The sequence below is a fragment of the Struthio camelus genome, chromosome 1, assembly GCF_040807025.1.
Source record: "Struthio camelus isolate bStrCam1 chromosome 1, bStrCam1.hap1, whole genome shotgun sequence".
NCBI classification, from domain to species: Eukaryota; Metazoa; Chordata; class Aves; order Struthioniformes; family Struthionidae; genus Struthio; species Struthio camelus.
Window position 1 is genome coordinate 18,019,767 of NC_090942.1, and position 15,345 is coordinate 18,035,111.

The 15,345-nt window shown below is 38.1% G+C and overlaps 1 protein-coding gene and 1 long non-coding RNA gene across 2 annotated transcripts in view; one reads left to right on the top strand and one right to left on the bottom strand.

Annotated features, from left to right (window-relative positions):
- Positions 1-752: 752 nt before the first annotated feature.
- On the bottom strand, positions 753-15,342 carry LOC138065705 (uncharacterized). Its single transcript, XR_011138816.1, has 3 exons — positions 14,646-15,342; positions 13,699-13,838; positions 753-4,669 (listed from the first exon to the last, which is right to left on the bottom strand). It is a non-coding gene; the product is annotated as an uncharacterized lncRNA (long non-coding RNA).
- Positions 14,978-15,345, top strand: part of TBC1D22A (TBC1 domain family member 22A) — a 199,691-nt gene continuing 199,323 nt past the window's right edge. The window contains exon 1 of the mRNA XM_068931095.1: positions 14,978-15,062. The gene's annotated coding sequence lies outside the window, so the exon portion shown is untranslated. The remainder of the gene's footprint in view (positions 15,063-15,345) is intronic.

Below are 15,345 nucleotides of genomic sequence, written 5' to 3' on the forward strand. Positions count from 1 at the left end.
ATGCACAAAATAGCACAAACAGGTTCTAAGATGCAATCTTATTTGTTACTCTTCCTTGGTGAGAAATGGTTGACTTGGAAATCTACTATCTTTACTGGGCAGAGGGGAAGCTTTCTCACTTAGGTTCTTCCATGATGATTCAAAGTCCAGCTCATTTCAGCATTTCAGAATCAGTTCACTATGGCACAAGCTTTCATAAAATCAATGAATGTTCAATAGATGATAAAATATTTCTCTCAGATACAAATAGATGCAAATTTAAGAATAGTTCCATGGTTTGTCAGAACACGTTTCAATTACAGAAGCTTCCTTTCTTTTATTACAATATCCTAGGACCTTTCCTGCATGGCAAATCTGAACGGAAAGCTGATGAAAGCCTTTACCCAAGAACTGGTAAACCACTTTGTTGATTCAACACAAATGTTATTTGATGATTATACTTCATCATTCCTCAGGCTGCAGTGATGCTGACCTCTATAGATGGTTGGGCGCTAGTTTGAACTGCAGCAGTTGCCATGAGAAGTGTGTGCGGAGGATGCTACCTTTGGCACCCATATTAATTTTGAACAAATGTTCAAAGTGCCAAGTCTACCAAAGCTTTACAGCTTTGCAATCTACAGTCAACGTTTTTACCTTTTACTGGCATTATCATGTATTATGCCTTAAAGGGCCTGTCCAGCTTAGAATAAACACATATAGATAGAAATACCAAGCTTATGAAAAATTATCAATCAAGAGAAAAAGTAGTTTTTACTCAGATTTTACAAACACCTTTTTATTATGCATTAATTAACATGCAGCAAGCAGTGTTTAAACAGTTTACAAGTTTTCTCTTAAACATAACAATACAATTTTTGGCTTCTTGTTTTCAACCCACTTGTGAAATTGGAAGACTTTATATTTCTGAAAATTCTAAAGAAAAAAAACCCAAGCATTCAGCATCTTGATATTAAAAAATGTACCAAAAAGGAACAGAAGTGCTGCACATCACTGATGAGTGCTGATGACTTTTATATTGAAGTCTTGGGAAGAAATTAATCATTGCTGTAAGTGGGCAGAACACAGCTGGGAGTAGCTGAATTGTGTTTACAACCAAGCAAAACTGAACAGCACTCTGAAGCAGCTCAGCTGGATTCCTGAGCATTGAGAGACTGCAAACCATAAGCCTTTTAAAACACCACAGAAGTACAAGCCCACCGAATGGTTGCAAAAAAGTGTTTTGGTCTCAGGCCCAGTGGCAATTTCCTCAGATTTCAAATATTGGAGGCCATCTGCCAATATCCCTGCAGCACTGCATATCTCAAAAGCAAACAGCTGAATATATTTGGTACAGTTTTTACTAGTGCCACTCAAGCAGCTGTTGTATGGGTTTGTACAGGTCCAACTATCTTAGCACTGGGATCAGGACAAATCCCTTTAAAGTCAGTATTTTGTCATTAAGTTTCCAGAAAAGCAAATACGGGGAAGATCTGAACTGACAAAAAAAGTCTTAAAAAAAGGTAAACAACCATGCAGAAATTTCCACGCTTGTTTCGAGAAGAAATTCCCCCTCTAATCATCCACTTACACATAAGGGCTACACTTCCCGGTGTGGGGCAGAGTAGGATGTACTTTTCAAATTCCATGAAGGGTCATTTTTCTCCTTTCCTAGAGTATCACTTTTCCATGATAATCTTAATGTTGTTCAGTGTTGCAGTAACTGTAAAAAACAGACTGTGCCTCGTAATATACTAATGCTACTATCAAAGTATGCAGGTTCCAAGGATTCAGGTTCACAGTAATTGCTCAGTGGTCATGCTGACACACAAAAAAAGTCAAGTTCAAATACCATGCCAGAACTCCTTGCTCTTCAGCTGACTGATGCCTGGACATGCTGCAAACGATAATCTTCAATAATGAGATTACCGAAACATGACAGTGCTGAGCAGCACCAATTCAGCTGCTCTAACAGCTATTTTGCTGGCAGACTCCTGGGAGACCTCTCATTACAATCTCATAATGAGCTAATAATAGCAACCTCAGGGGAAACTGCTTGCTCTTCTTTCTTGACGAGGCATTAACAGTAACTGCAAAGCCCTGTTAAGTATATTAGATAAAAATACTGGTGACAAGGAAGGCTGTGTGTCCTCCTCTGCAAGTGGGACTCTCCTGATCTATGCCCTTCATTCCAAAAGGAAAAATCATACATTGAAAGTCCAATATTTGGTCAACAGAAAACTAAAGTCACTGGGCTTTGATGATATTTTTATATGAGGGACAGTAACAAGAATGGTTTGGTTTTGGCTGGTTAGAAGAAAAAAAACATTGACCACTAAGGAAAGGATAGTGAGCACCACTTACATAAAAACTGATGTTATAAGAAGGGGTTCACTTTATTGAATAATATAGGATAGATGAAGTAGACTAATTGTAACACAAAAAGGCCAAGTAACAGAGCCCAATCAACTCTCAAAAATCACAGAAGACTACTCTTGTGGCTGCTATGAAAGTTCTCAGAATATTTCAGACAAAGAGTGGCTTTGATCTTTAGAAATGAGGACATCTGTATGAAGAGGGTTTATAAAATTCGGTGCTCTTCAGAGCAGCATGAAACTCTACCACCTAGTTTCCCTTTCTCCCATGCATTGTATATGTGTGATGTTGAGGAGCACCCGGTGGAGAAAAATCTATGGCAATGCCATTTAAATGAGCAGGTGGCAGTGGGGCTAGTGGAAAGAAAAGTGTGTGCGGAAGGTTAAATATGCAGAGCACTAAAGATGCTTACTGCTGACTCATTTCTCCAGGATTCCCAGTCTTGTAAAAGATCTCTCAGATATTGATCCTGTCTCCTTGCTATGAAAGAGATGAACAAATCCACTAAGTTCACAGGACCAGATGGACGCTATGAAAGGCTTTTCTCAATAGCACTGACAAAGTTGCTTGCACCTGTTTCTTCAGCCAGAGGAAAAGATTATATGACTTAATCGTGGAAAGAAATGAAATAGCAAACAAACACTGAGTATTTCTGTTAAGGTGAAGTGAACAGTCAAGTTGCTCTTGCATTCCAGATGTGGAGAACACCATCATTTATATATCAAAAGCAGGCTTTGCATTGTTTAGGCATGAAGAAAATAAGATGAAGCAACATTTTTGTCAATGGCTCTGAAGCTTTTACAATCCAAATGTTTTAACTAATGTTTCAAGAGTGGTACCCGATTTGCTAGTGTCTAGCTATTAAATTGAGCTCGTATGGAAATGAATTCTTCCAGATTTTGAGCACCCCAGAACTCAGGAGAAAAACGGGAGAGCATTTTTGACAAATTTGACCTGAATAAATATGATAGAAATGTTAAGTGATTTGATGTTATTAAGCCTGCCTCTTGTCAAGGCAAATATCTGTTTCCTATGATATCACCAATGAGCAACTTCTATTTATTAAAACAGTTCAAAACTGCACTAAGTACTGAGTCTTTACCAGTCAGAGTATAAACAGACATTTAAGAGAGATAAGCACATCTGTATACCATAGAAAGAGAGTGAGCCTTCCCTTTTTATTCTTATTTTTATAAGGCTATTGGAGTCATTATTTTCTTCCTCCATTAAAAATGAAAAAGCCTTCACAAATATAATTATTTTTTTGGACATCTAAATTCTCAAATCTAGCTACTTCAGACTTGCACCAACGACAGGGTTAAATGATGCTGCAATGTTTAGCAATGCCGTGTCTTGCCATCGGATGACAGGCTCTTTATAAGGAGCTACATGACTTCCATAGAGCCTTTCTGCTAAAGTCATCTCTGACTGCATGGGAAGGACAGAAAGAGTAAATGGTTTGACTCTTGTTTTACTCACTGGTTGCATAATCCTTGACCATTGTAGCCTAGTTATGATTTTATCCAGAGCAACATTGTTTTAGCAATCTGAACAACTCTAATAATATCTTCTTAGGCTTGTTTCTTAGCCTGTTCTATTCATCTGTGAGCGCTGCAACTCTAGTTCTCATGACTTTCACAAAACATTGACCCAGAGGCCTGTGGCTGTCCTGGTTGGTCACAGTGGGAGATATTGAGGCAAACATAGGTAATAGCACTGGCACTGAAATCTGGCATGGAAGCTGACTGGGATGAATGGAAGGATGAGAGCACAGACACAATCTACTTTGGCAGTCAAGCCCATGTGAGGCTGCAAGCCCTTGCACTCCGTGCAGTATAGAGCTTCCAAGGATGTGCAATCATACAACCACAGGTCTAAATGCTAGACTTGTCTAGTGTTAACAGTAAGAAAAGGCTAAAATCTTTTCTCCTTTCCCCAGTGAGTTTAACTGTTGGTATTTGGAAGTACTTCCTTCACAAATAGAATATACTGTTGAAAACTTTGAAAGGCTGAAGCCTAACCTGGACAGAAGGTGCAATTCTTGTTAGCTGAGGCTGACAAATACATTTTTACTCATGAGTCAACTCAGTTCCTTACGCAGAGAGACAAATCAGATCCCTTAACTTTCAGATCAAGGAAAATGCTTTGGAAAGTGTTCCAAGTAGTTCTTTATCAACTGTCACCTCGGTTTTGTGCCAGCAGCTCCTCATCAATACATCAATCTTTTCTTGACATTACAACATCTGGTTGAGATGATTATATAACGTTTTTAGTGGAGTCACGGACATCTCAGTCCTCTCCAAACACGCATGCTGTTCTGAAAAGAAAGAAAGGGATGCACAGTGCTGACCAACAGTCCTTCGTGTTCTAGAAAGGAGAAACTGAATGCAAGCAAGGATTTATTCATACTTCTTTTTTTCATTTTTCATTTTGAAATGAGCGATAACAAAAGCACGTGAGCTTCAAGTTTCATCCTGAGCTACAAAACAAAACAGATTTTCCAAAACAAAGTTTGATACTAAAAGGCTACTGAACAACTGAAACTACGAAAGACAAGTGTGTTATGAAAAACATCATGGCCTAACTCACAGCCTACTGAAGTCAGTTTTATCCTAGATCCAACATTTCTAAGTACTAGATGGCAGCTGACTTCTATTTCTCTACCATAATAGTTTTCTCATTAATCTTACCGGTTTGTGCATAGTGCCAACTATTAGCATTGAAATAAAAGTAGACATTTTCTAGCATTGCGCAGTGTGTAAGGATAGAAAACTGCAATACTATAAAGAACTTAACGTAGCAGCTGCTGTGGTGGTTTATTCCTTCACTTCCCACCTATGTTCAGACTTCAACTGGCTAATTACTTAAGAGCCATGAAGAAAATGTCTGGCCACACAAACTGTGTTTTCAAATGAAAAGGCCCAGATTCATTCCATCTAACATGAGGTGTGTTACGGGAGCCTAGCCTCCTGACTTCTCAGTGAAAAAGACAAGAACGCATTTCCAGACAGCAATTTAGATCTCAGATGGGCTAAATACCATGTAGTGGTGGACCTCTTTCTTCATGTGCGCAAACATACAAAAGCTCATTTTCAGACACAGCAATTTAAATAAATTTGTTCCATTACATTTCCTCTTGCCACAAAGAAAAAAACTACTGTTCTTGGTGCTACTCCAACAAAACCATATATCAGTTTGATTTCTGTATAAAACTAAGTATCCATATGTAATATGCACACACGCACACACACACACACATATACATATATGTAATATATAAAATAATGTAATGAAAATATTTCTCTGTTGTAGAGAGTTTAAGTAATACAAGCCAAAAGAGAGATGAATAATAAGGAGAAATTCAGAAGGGAATAGTCTTTAAGGCAATTCATAGGTTTTGTAGCCAGAGGGACTGTTATGAACATCTCCTCCGATTTTCTGCAGAAAGAACAGAGTTTCACACAGTAAGAACTTCAATCAAGCCCAGTGAATTGTAGCTGAATTATAGCATATCTTTCAGCAAGATATCTTGTCTTAATTTGAAGAACTCAACTTACGCAGAAGTTGCTGCATCCCCTCCTGAGCACTGCAATTGCTTATCTTCACCCTTTAGATGGCATTTCCCTTTGGCTTTTTCTAGTATCAATTTCCAACCATTAAATCTTGCTATGACTCTGCTATATTCTTTGACAGTGATTGGCATCGCCATTTCTTACCACTCTAAATTACTGTAACCTACAAATGCACATCATCAGCGATTTGGAATTTTTAGAGCATTAATAAGAATGCTGGCCAGCATTATCTAAGAACTAACCCAAACAGGAGCCTGCTACATACAAATTAGTTTTAAAAGTTCATTTATCATAGACAATAAAGTTGTTATGGAATCAGCTTGATATTAGTAATATTAATAATTCTAGCATTATTATTAATGTGAGAACAAACATTTCACTGGTGTGACATAACTATGAAGTGTTTGTCATGAGATACTTACAACACTTTTTTTTCAGTTTAAAAGAAATTATTGACCTTTTTTCTTAAGGGGTATGCAAAAAAAAAAGAAAGAAAGAAAGAAAGAAAAAGGATTCTGTGGCAGTAACCTGCATGTTTTTTTCTCAGCTATATTGGATGGTCTAATATAAGATGCCACCTCCCTCCACAAATCTCTCCTCTCTCAAAATAAAACCTAAAAGGAAGAAAACACAGAAGTTTTCAAGCTTAGTTAGTATTTCAATATTGTTCCTGTTCTGCAGCTGATGGCTGATTTTCAGAGTTAGAGAGATTTTTGAAAAATGATGCATAACACATTTATTTCCTCCAGTTACTTACAAAATCTTATTTTAATGACTATACAGACGAGAATTATTACCACTGTACGTCAGGATTTCACTGTAAGAGATTAATCCTTTCAGTGCTTTCTTTTTAGAATGATTTTGACTTCTGAGAAGCTGTCTGAGATTGCCCTATCATCCTCTCTTCAAAACTCAGGGAATCGCTGGTGATCTTATATCAGTATTTTCAGTTCATTTCTTGCACATAAGATTGTCAGACTGGAAACAACTGTTAAGATAACTCAAGTGAAATTGCAAATTTTCATTTCAAGGTTAGAAGCTAAGACGATCTCTCTTTTATTACTTTATAGCATGATGTGCATGCTGCGTTACACAAGAAAGTCACGTGCATAGTGAAACATTTCATTCTCACTCTTACCTTTTATCCTGAGCTGTTTTCTTTTTTCCCATTAGCAGAAAAATTAGTACTATTCTCTACTCCTTTCTAAAAAGTAGTAACATTGAAATTCGAGCAAAAAGTACAGAATTATACGGGTCTTGGTTTTGTTCTACTTCCAGCAAAATACTTAAATTTGGGAAGACATTTATCATCTTCATCCAGTGAATGCTTTGTAAATCCAATTAATTAACAGACTGTTAATGGTATGCTAATCCTCCTGTATAAGGAAGGAGCAGCAAGATTTAAAAACAAACGTATAATAAATTACTTTGTTACCTCAGCCAATAAATTATAATACAAACTACACTGAATTTCATCATGTTTTTCATCTAAATATTCTGACTTTACTGTTTTTTTCTTTGTGCTATAATTTTGCTTATGTCTCTTTCACTAAGCTCTCAAGTGCTGTGTTAATAAATCATAATCCCTTGCAACAGTTCTGCCAGTAAAATGGGTAACTCAGCCAACAATCTAACTGTAGTAGAACTCATTCTTTTCTACTGAAAAGCACTCTGGAAGGATCCTGTTACTGGAACTCCTATTGCCTTACGTTCACTACACTTATCACTCTTATTTATGTTTGCTCTTAAACATAAACATAAACAAAACACAAACAGCAATAAAAAATTCAAGGAACAAGGAACAATTAATGACAGCTAATATAAACATACCTCTCAAGTAACAAATTCCATTCCTTTTTAACAAAAAAACCCATGAAACTGATATAATTCATTGAATAATAACTATAAGGTATTGTACTGAAGATATTTTTGAAAATGCTAACTATGTAACATACTGCAAGGCCAACTGGGAGTATGTATGCTACCCTGTATTTATCATTTGCCCTAAACTAACTGAACACGTTATTTCCACTAATCATTTTTTCAAGAAATTATTTTAATAGGATTTCAGTCCGGAAAGTGTGTGGGACACTAAAATAAAAGAGAGAAGGCGGCTGTTTTCAGTTTAAGCATACATTTCAACTATTACACAGAGACGCCCAGAAACGGATTAAAAAGCAAACAGTGAGACTTAAATACCTTTTAATATACAATTGGATCAACGAGAAATTAATTGAGAGAGAAATGTGTTGAATAGCATGGTAAAGGCTTTGCAGGGAACAGCAACAAGAACTGATCCTACATACAGACACGAAAGGCATGAAAAAGGCTCTAGCAGTGGGTTTGAGGGATAAAAAGAGAAGCCTCTAGTACTTTTAAATTAGGTATAGATGTCCAAAGAGAAACTACAAAAGGAATTTCAAAAGTGCTTATGCATTCTAACGTACAAAAAGATCTGCTGTAGATAATCCAACAAAAATTTCTGCGTGGCAGTATGTCTCCATTCCTCTTCAGCACGTGGGAAGACTTGCAGATACAAGGAGGAGAAATACGACTTTATAAAGTACTTAAAAACTGTAGGCTTCCAACACTGAAGAAGGGTCAAAGGAGAAAGGCTACAAGCAAATTCAGTATAGGTTTTATATACCACCTGCCAGTCTAGATCTACATCAGCAGTTAGAGTAACCATAGGATAACCAAAAAGTAAATAATGATGAGAAAACTTCTCTCCATGCCCAGCACATTTCCTGAAATCTGAGAGGAAGTTGTGCATTAGAACCAAAATGGTCAAAACCAAGAGCTTAAACTAAAGCACCTAAATCAGTCATTTGATTCTCAGAGTTACTAAACCCTTGCTTTGTTTCAGGTACTTCCTCAGAAAAAAAATCACTGCAATGAATTTTGAGAAGAAAAAAATGAGGTCATTTATCAAGGTAAGATTCAAGTTTTTAAAAAGAAACCTAAGGCATCTGAGAGCCCTATTCCCTGTCAGATTACATGCCCAAATCTTGTTTTGTACTCCAGTTAATCAGAGGTGGGATTTTAAAAAATGCCCATTTGTAGGTTTAGAAGAAAAACTCCAGACTTCCATGTTTTAAATTCTGCCTTATTTAACAGCAGTTTTTAGACTGAAATATTAATAGACAGGTTTTTTTTTTATTCTTTAGGACTCTGGAAGAAAGTGCTTCTACCTGTTCAGATATGTTGCCTATTCTCATTGACATTACAGAAATGCTATTGTCTCTTTGCTAATCAAGCCACAATGTTATGCAGGTCTTCCGACACCTTTTAAGCTCTCTGAAGAACTTGACAATATCTTTTAGCCTCAGGAAAAATCAACCAACGCTAAAATGATTTTCTTTTAGCTCTGCACCTTGTTCTGATAGCAAGGTAAATTTGCAGTTTTGAAACTGATTTGAATTGTATAATTAAAAAAAAAAAACTTTCTGCCACTAATGAACAGAAGATGACTATCATGGCTCAGAATTAAAAATGCATTGATTTAATTCACTATGCTTGAATTCTGTCATACTGCAATCCTATATTTAAACTTTCACCGTATATACTGAAGGAATAATAAGGTGGAATTTCAGGGAACCAGAAAAATGTTGGAAAGAATACACTTTCCAACTTCTCTTCCCTCCAATCAAGACTTTCACTAATAAAGCATCCTTCCTCCTTTGAATCATTTAAGCCTCAATTGCATATTGCATCAGAGTGCAGGAAAGAGCAACTTCATATACTGCAAAGTCAGCGAGATAATGCTCCCTGGAACACAGTGTGCTGTTCGATGCTACTAGTCAACAAAAGTACCATATTAGCAGTTGAGACAAGTGAAGTAATGTAGATGAAACAATCTTCACCTAAAAAAGATGCATTAAATGTAAACATGAAGACTGTTACTAGCATTGTAGTGATTAACAGATTTTTAAAACTACCCACATCAATTACTCATGTAGAAGGAGAGACAAGGGAGAGAGACATTTATCGAGAGACTAGCATATATTTACGCTCCTTTCTGTTTCAGTACTCTTCTTTCACTGTTACTGAAAATAGAGTATGCATAATTCTATACATGTGTACTGTCACTGCAAGTGTATTTTTGGAAGTCTGCCCTTTTTTCAACATCCTGTTCAACTCACTTGTTACAGAGAAGGTCACTTGCAGAGAAAAAGTTATAAAATGCTATGATGACTTCTGCCTGTCTGCAGTGATGGCTTCTCCTGGCCATTAACTCTCTCATGTCAGCTCTTCCCCTGCTTTCTTCCTCTCCCCTTTCTTCCATCTTTCAGCACTGCCCTCCTGATTGGCCTTTTTTTGCTGCACCTCCCTAAACAAGGTATCCGTGTTTTTTCACCTGAAATGCTTACTTACTACAGAGAGTTGAAGGCTCACGCTGACTTTCTCCAAGTACCACGTCTTGTTTCATGTTCATTCTCCCTATCTTTCCCCTTTCATTCAGGCTAGTCCCTCCGACTATGCATACATATCCTAGCACCATCCTTTATAGTAAAGGAGAAAAAAGTCTTAGTCAACTATCTTTTTTTCTCATATATTCTTACCTTCTTTTTCATTTTAAGACTTACTGAACACCCAATTCTGCTCCTCAAAAGTATCTCATAGAAGTCTTTAATGACTATTTTTTGCTACATTAGAGGGCCTCTACTTGAAATTCAGCCTCCTTAAAAACACAAAAAGCAGCATTACTCAGACCTTTCTAAAATATCATGTTCTTTACTGACTCTCTGCTTCTGGCTTTCCTTTATCTTTGGCTATACTTTCAGTATTCCTTTTGTCATACTCTCTTTTCAACTTTTTTACTTTTCTTGGGTGCCAGCTTTCCTCACAGCACCTCATCAAGTAGACCATAGTCTGCTGCAGTAATTAGATCCTCACCACGATAGGACCAAAAACTCTTCTCTTAGGTGCCTACTCCACAGATTAGCATTCCTTAGAGAGACCCCTCCTTAGAAAGTTGCCCTGCTATGCTTTTCAGCTCTTTCATATTTTTTTCTTCTCATTCTCATTCCGAGCCCTTTACCTGTAGTAGCTGGGTCCCATTCATCTGTGCCCTGTTACCGGGTTCATTGCTATGGGGCTCACGTGGGGCATACAAATCACATCGAAGGGCTTCCCAGTACTATGCTTTTGGTCTTACCTTTTATGTAAGGCCACCTTTTAGCAACAGATAACCTTAGGATTCCATCTTTCCTCAAATACTAAAAAATCTAATTTGGGCCAAACCTACATTTCAACCTGTCTTATGAATCTCTTTCTAACTGTCCAGCCATTTGGCTGAGCCAATTAAGAGCAAAGCTGAAATCATCCTTGCTTCCAAACCTTCTTCTTTTCTTTTCTAGACTACCTTTCTCTTTTTGAAACTTGCATTTACTTGTCATTTTTGGACCAGCTTTCTTATTCACACTCAGTATTCAGGTTTTGTTCAAATCTTGCTGTTTCTCCCTCTAGTACGTCAAAGAACTGACTTTCTCTCTCTGTCCACAGGACTAATACGCTCCTCCTGACCTGCATGTCATGCACACTTTTCCTCTTCACTGCATGGAAAGAGCTGGTGTGAATATGTGATTTACCAGACCACGTCTAACCTCTTTCAATCTAGCTATTGGATATTCCTCTTTTCTAACATCCCTTTGTTCTTTCATTTATGATTCTACGTGACTACTTTTCCTATTTATCTTGCCTTGCTCCTGTGTCCTTTTGTCACAAAGTGTTGGACCCTCTGAGATTGTTGTCTTCTCTACTATAACCGGCTCTGTTTCTACTTCCTTTTCCTTTTGGCATAGAACAGTGTTCTTGACTTAGTTTGCTCAACCACCTCACTCCCTTTTTTCAATTTTCTCTTAAAGAGCTATTTTTCCCATGATATTTACAATAAAGAAGGTGGATAATAACGGTTAGGTAAAAGGGCATTTACAAGGATGAAACAGAAACACTGATCAGCCACCACTGGAAGGCTACATTCAGAAATACTTCCATCAGTTAGTTAAAGCAGTAAAAATATGTGCAGAAATTAATGCTTCAATATGGAAGTGACTCATTTCAATTCAGTTTATTTTTTTCTTATTGATTAAAGCAAACAAATACATATGCGTGCACGCACACACACACACACACACACACACACACACACGGAGACTTGTTATCTCTTTGAATAAGTCACCTTAAACCACACATTACAGTTTGGTCTACGTTATACAGTGTTGCTGACGTAGTCATGTAAGGATAAGCGTGAGAAAAGTACACTCCCTACCTTACACAGCTTTATCAACAAATCTTTCCGGTGTGACTATAGTTAAGTTAGCATGGTAGTGCTTTTGTCAGCTTAATTTTGTTCGGAATTGCTCTATGCTTTCCCATATGTCATCAGAAAAGCTTCTTTTCCAACATACGTTGCATCTCCACAGAAAAGTCTACCTGTGTAACTATACCAGCACAGCTATATTAGCAGAAGCTCTCTAGAACAGCCAACCTCAAAGATAAATTTATGTAACTGAATGTTCACTGAAACATCTGCATATGTAGCTAACCAGCTGTCATACTAAAGAATAAACACCTTAGTGTCTACTTTGTTCAAAAATAGCTCATGCAAGCTATAACACTCCTAACTTCTATCAGCCAAGAATACAGCTACATTTCAACATTTAAAAACATATAGCAACTTCCTCGGCATCCTCACTTAATATTCATGAATTGTAAGCAATGACTGGATTGTGAAAAATACCCAAGAAAAGTAAAAGCAAGGAATTTTGCTAATTTAAGGCATTTCACTCCTACCGAAAAATTTTAGGTATGGTATCACTAAGAGCTTAATCTGAAATGGCCCATAGGACGTCAGAAGAGGCAGATAAGAGGCCCAATACCTTGCAACAATGTTTACAAAGATACATTTCTCATAAGCAATGATATAAAATAATGTAGAAAAAAATATTAAATCTATATTTTAATAGAAGCCCTATGTTACAGTAAAAAAGCATAAGAAACCTATTAGGAGCCAAATACTAACACTAACTTTCGTTCTAACCTTAGCCTAAGGTAGGTCCTGCACCCTTTTCCTGCTCTACCATTAATATTATACCTCTTACCCTTGCACCAGTACTACTTATAGAATCTAGCAAATTGAGCAGCTCGTAAGCCCCTGGAATCCTAATGCCACTATCAATAATGATAACATTGCCTATAGCCTAGATACATCTAGTGAGTTCAATACGATGGATTATTTGACCATGCTGGCAATAGACCTCTTCCTAACTACAAACTCTTGCATAGAACTTCACATGGAACTAAACAAATACTACAGTATGCCTGTAACATATTAATATTTCTTCTTGCTCTGAAATAATGAGAATTCCCATGCAAGCGGTAAGTCAAGCATTACTGTAAGTTTATAGTGCAATCCCTGCAGTGACATAGCTTAGTTGATGTAGCTGCACTGACTTTAAAATGGCTACTTTGGATGCTTAAAGCAGTGTAATTACAGTTGGACACAGCTAGACATTAACCAATTTCCCAAGCGCTTATTCAGGTTTCTGGGAGGGTTTGAAGACTATGCTAATCAACTAAAGTAGGTGAGTCACAGTGGTGACTCTTTGAGTGACAGCTCCTAAACATTGGCAGATGTCCTTCTCAAATATAATACAGAGCCTGACCGCACATTATACTCCTGAGATGGGGTCAAAAACTTAAACAGGAACACTGCTAAAATACATGTTGAGGCTTCCTACTCTTTCCAAGTGATGTATAGCTGTGAACTTACCTTCTTACGACTCTTGTGTGCTTTTCAACCACATACTCTTTGTGGACACATGACCGTAAGTGACGGAAAAGAATTGTAAATAAACTGCCTGATGGGGTCTTGAAAGGTTCCTCCTTTCATATTCTTCCTATCGCCGAAGCCTTCGCAACACAGATTTGGGTCAGGGATAAAAACACAGAATAAAGAAAAGTTAATACAAAAGTGAATGAAAAGTGAATGAAAACAGTGTCCTTGTCTTTTTGAAAGTCAGCAACAGAGAGGGCCCCGTCCAACTCTGGATGACTTCCGTACCAGGGAGGGCCTAAACTGGCCGGAACTCTCCACAGTAACATGGACAGAGATTTTGTGAAGGTGTACTTCCTATTCTTCACTGTACAACTCCATTGTAGCTCCATTTCTAGGTGAGTATTATCTGGAACACTCACTGGAACAAATCACTGCAACAGTTCTGAGTTTCCAGTATAAAATTCTGCACCACACTGAGAATTTAGGCATGACTTAAGATACACTGAATACAATGAAAATTAAATAATACAGTGAACATTGTACTGACTTGATTACGTAACTCAATAAATCCTCCACTTTTAAAATGAATCGAAAGTTCCACACGGCTGCACCAGACTGACACAAAAGTTAAGCGGCCATGCTTCAGAATTCAGGTCAAGCATTACAAAGAATACAGATGGGCTAGGCTAAAACTAATTAAGTTTCCCTTCAACTTATATCAATAATGAACGAATAAAAGGACAGAAACATAGTCTCAACAATGATATTATGGCTAATGATAGACTGTGTCTTTTATGGATTTATCACTGTTTTTATTTGACTGATACAATCAAAAATAGCTCAATTTTGTACACTGACAGCAATGGGTTTAATTTAAATTTAACTAGCTAAGACCAAGCAACGATTGATTTGTGACCGCACAGGTTTAATTTTTACTTTACCTAACAAGTGTACTTCATACTTTATTACACTTCTTGCGTAGTCTGTTAAAGCTGCTGATTATTTGAGGTCAAAACGCATTACAAAATGCTTTTATTTCCAAAATCTATAAGAGGTAAAAAATAGGTAATGGGGTAAGTAATTTTGGCTTTTAGTAATTATGCAACTGGAAAAAATAAAGTGGAAAAAATCTGCTGCATTTTGTTACAAAACCACGCTGATTCTGATTTGATAGGCATCTGTCTTTTTTTCCTGCTGCGACGTCCATCCAGCAAGAGGCCACGGTTTGCCTTCTTCAGAGAGAGCGCTCGGAACTAACCCTCCTCTGCACCTACCGGGTCAGTGCAGAGGGCGGGAAGCCCGAAAACCTGACACCCGGGGAACGCCGAAGTAAAACCGCCTTTACAGAAGCGCTTCAGGTGCCTACAGACAGGAGGCGGGCGGGGCCGGCGCACCGCGGCACCGCGCACCCCGCGACAGGCCTTGGCAAGGATCTGGGCGAGCTGGGACGGAAGGAAGGGGCTCCCGGGCGCCGGCGGCTTCGGCCCGGGTTTACAGAGCGCCGACAGGGCTCGGCCGACGCCGCCTCCATGGCCGCCTCACGGCCCGGGCGGGCAGGCGAGCCGCCGAGAGGCGCGCGCCCGCCGCCATTACGGGCCGGGGAAGGAGGGAGCTGCGCTGTCACCCGCGACGGGCCCTGCC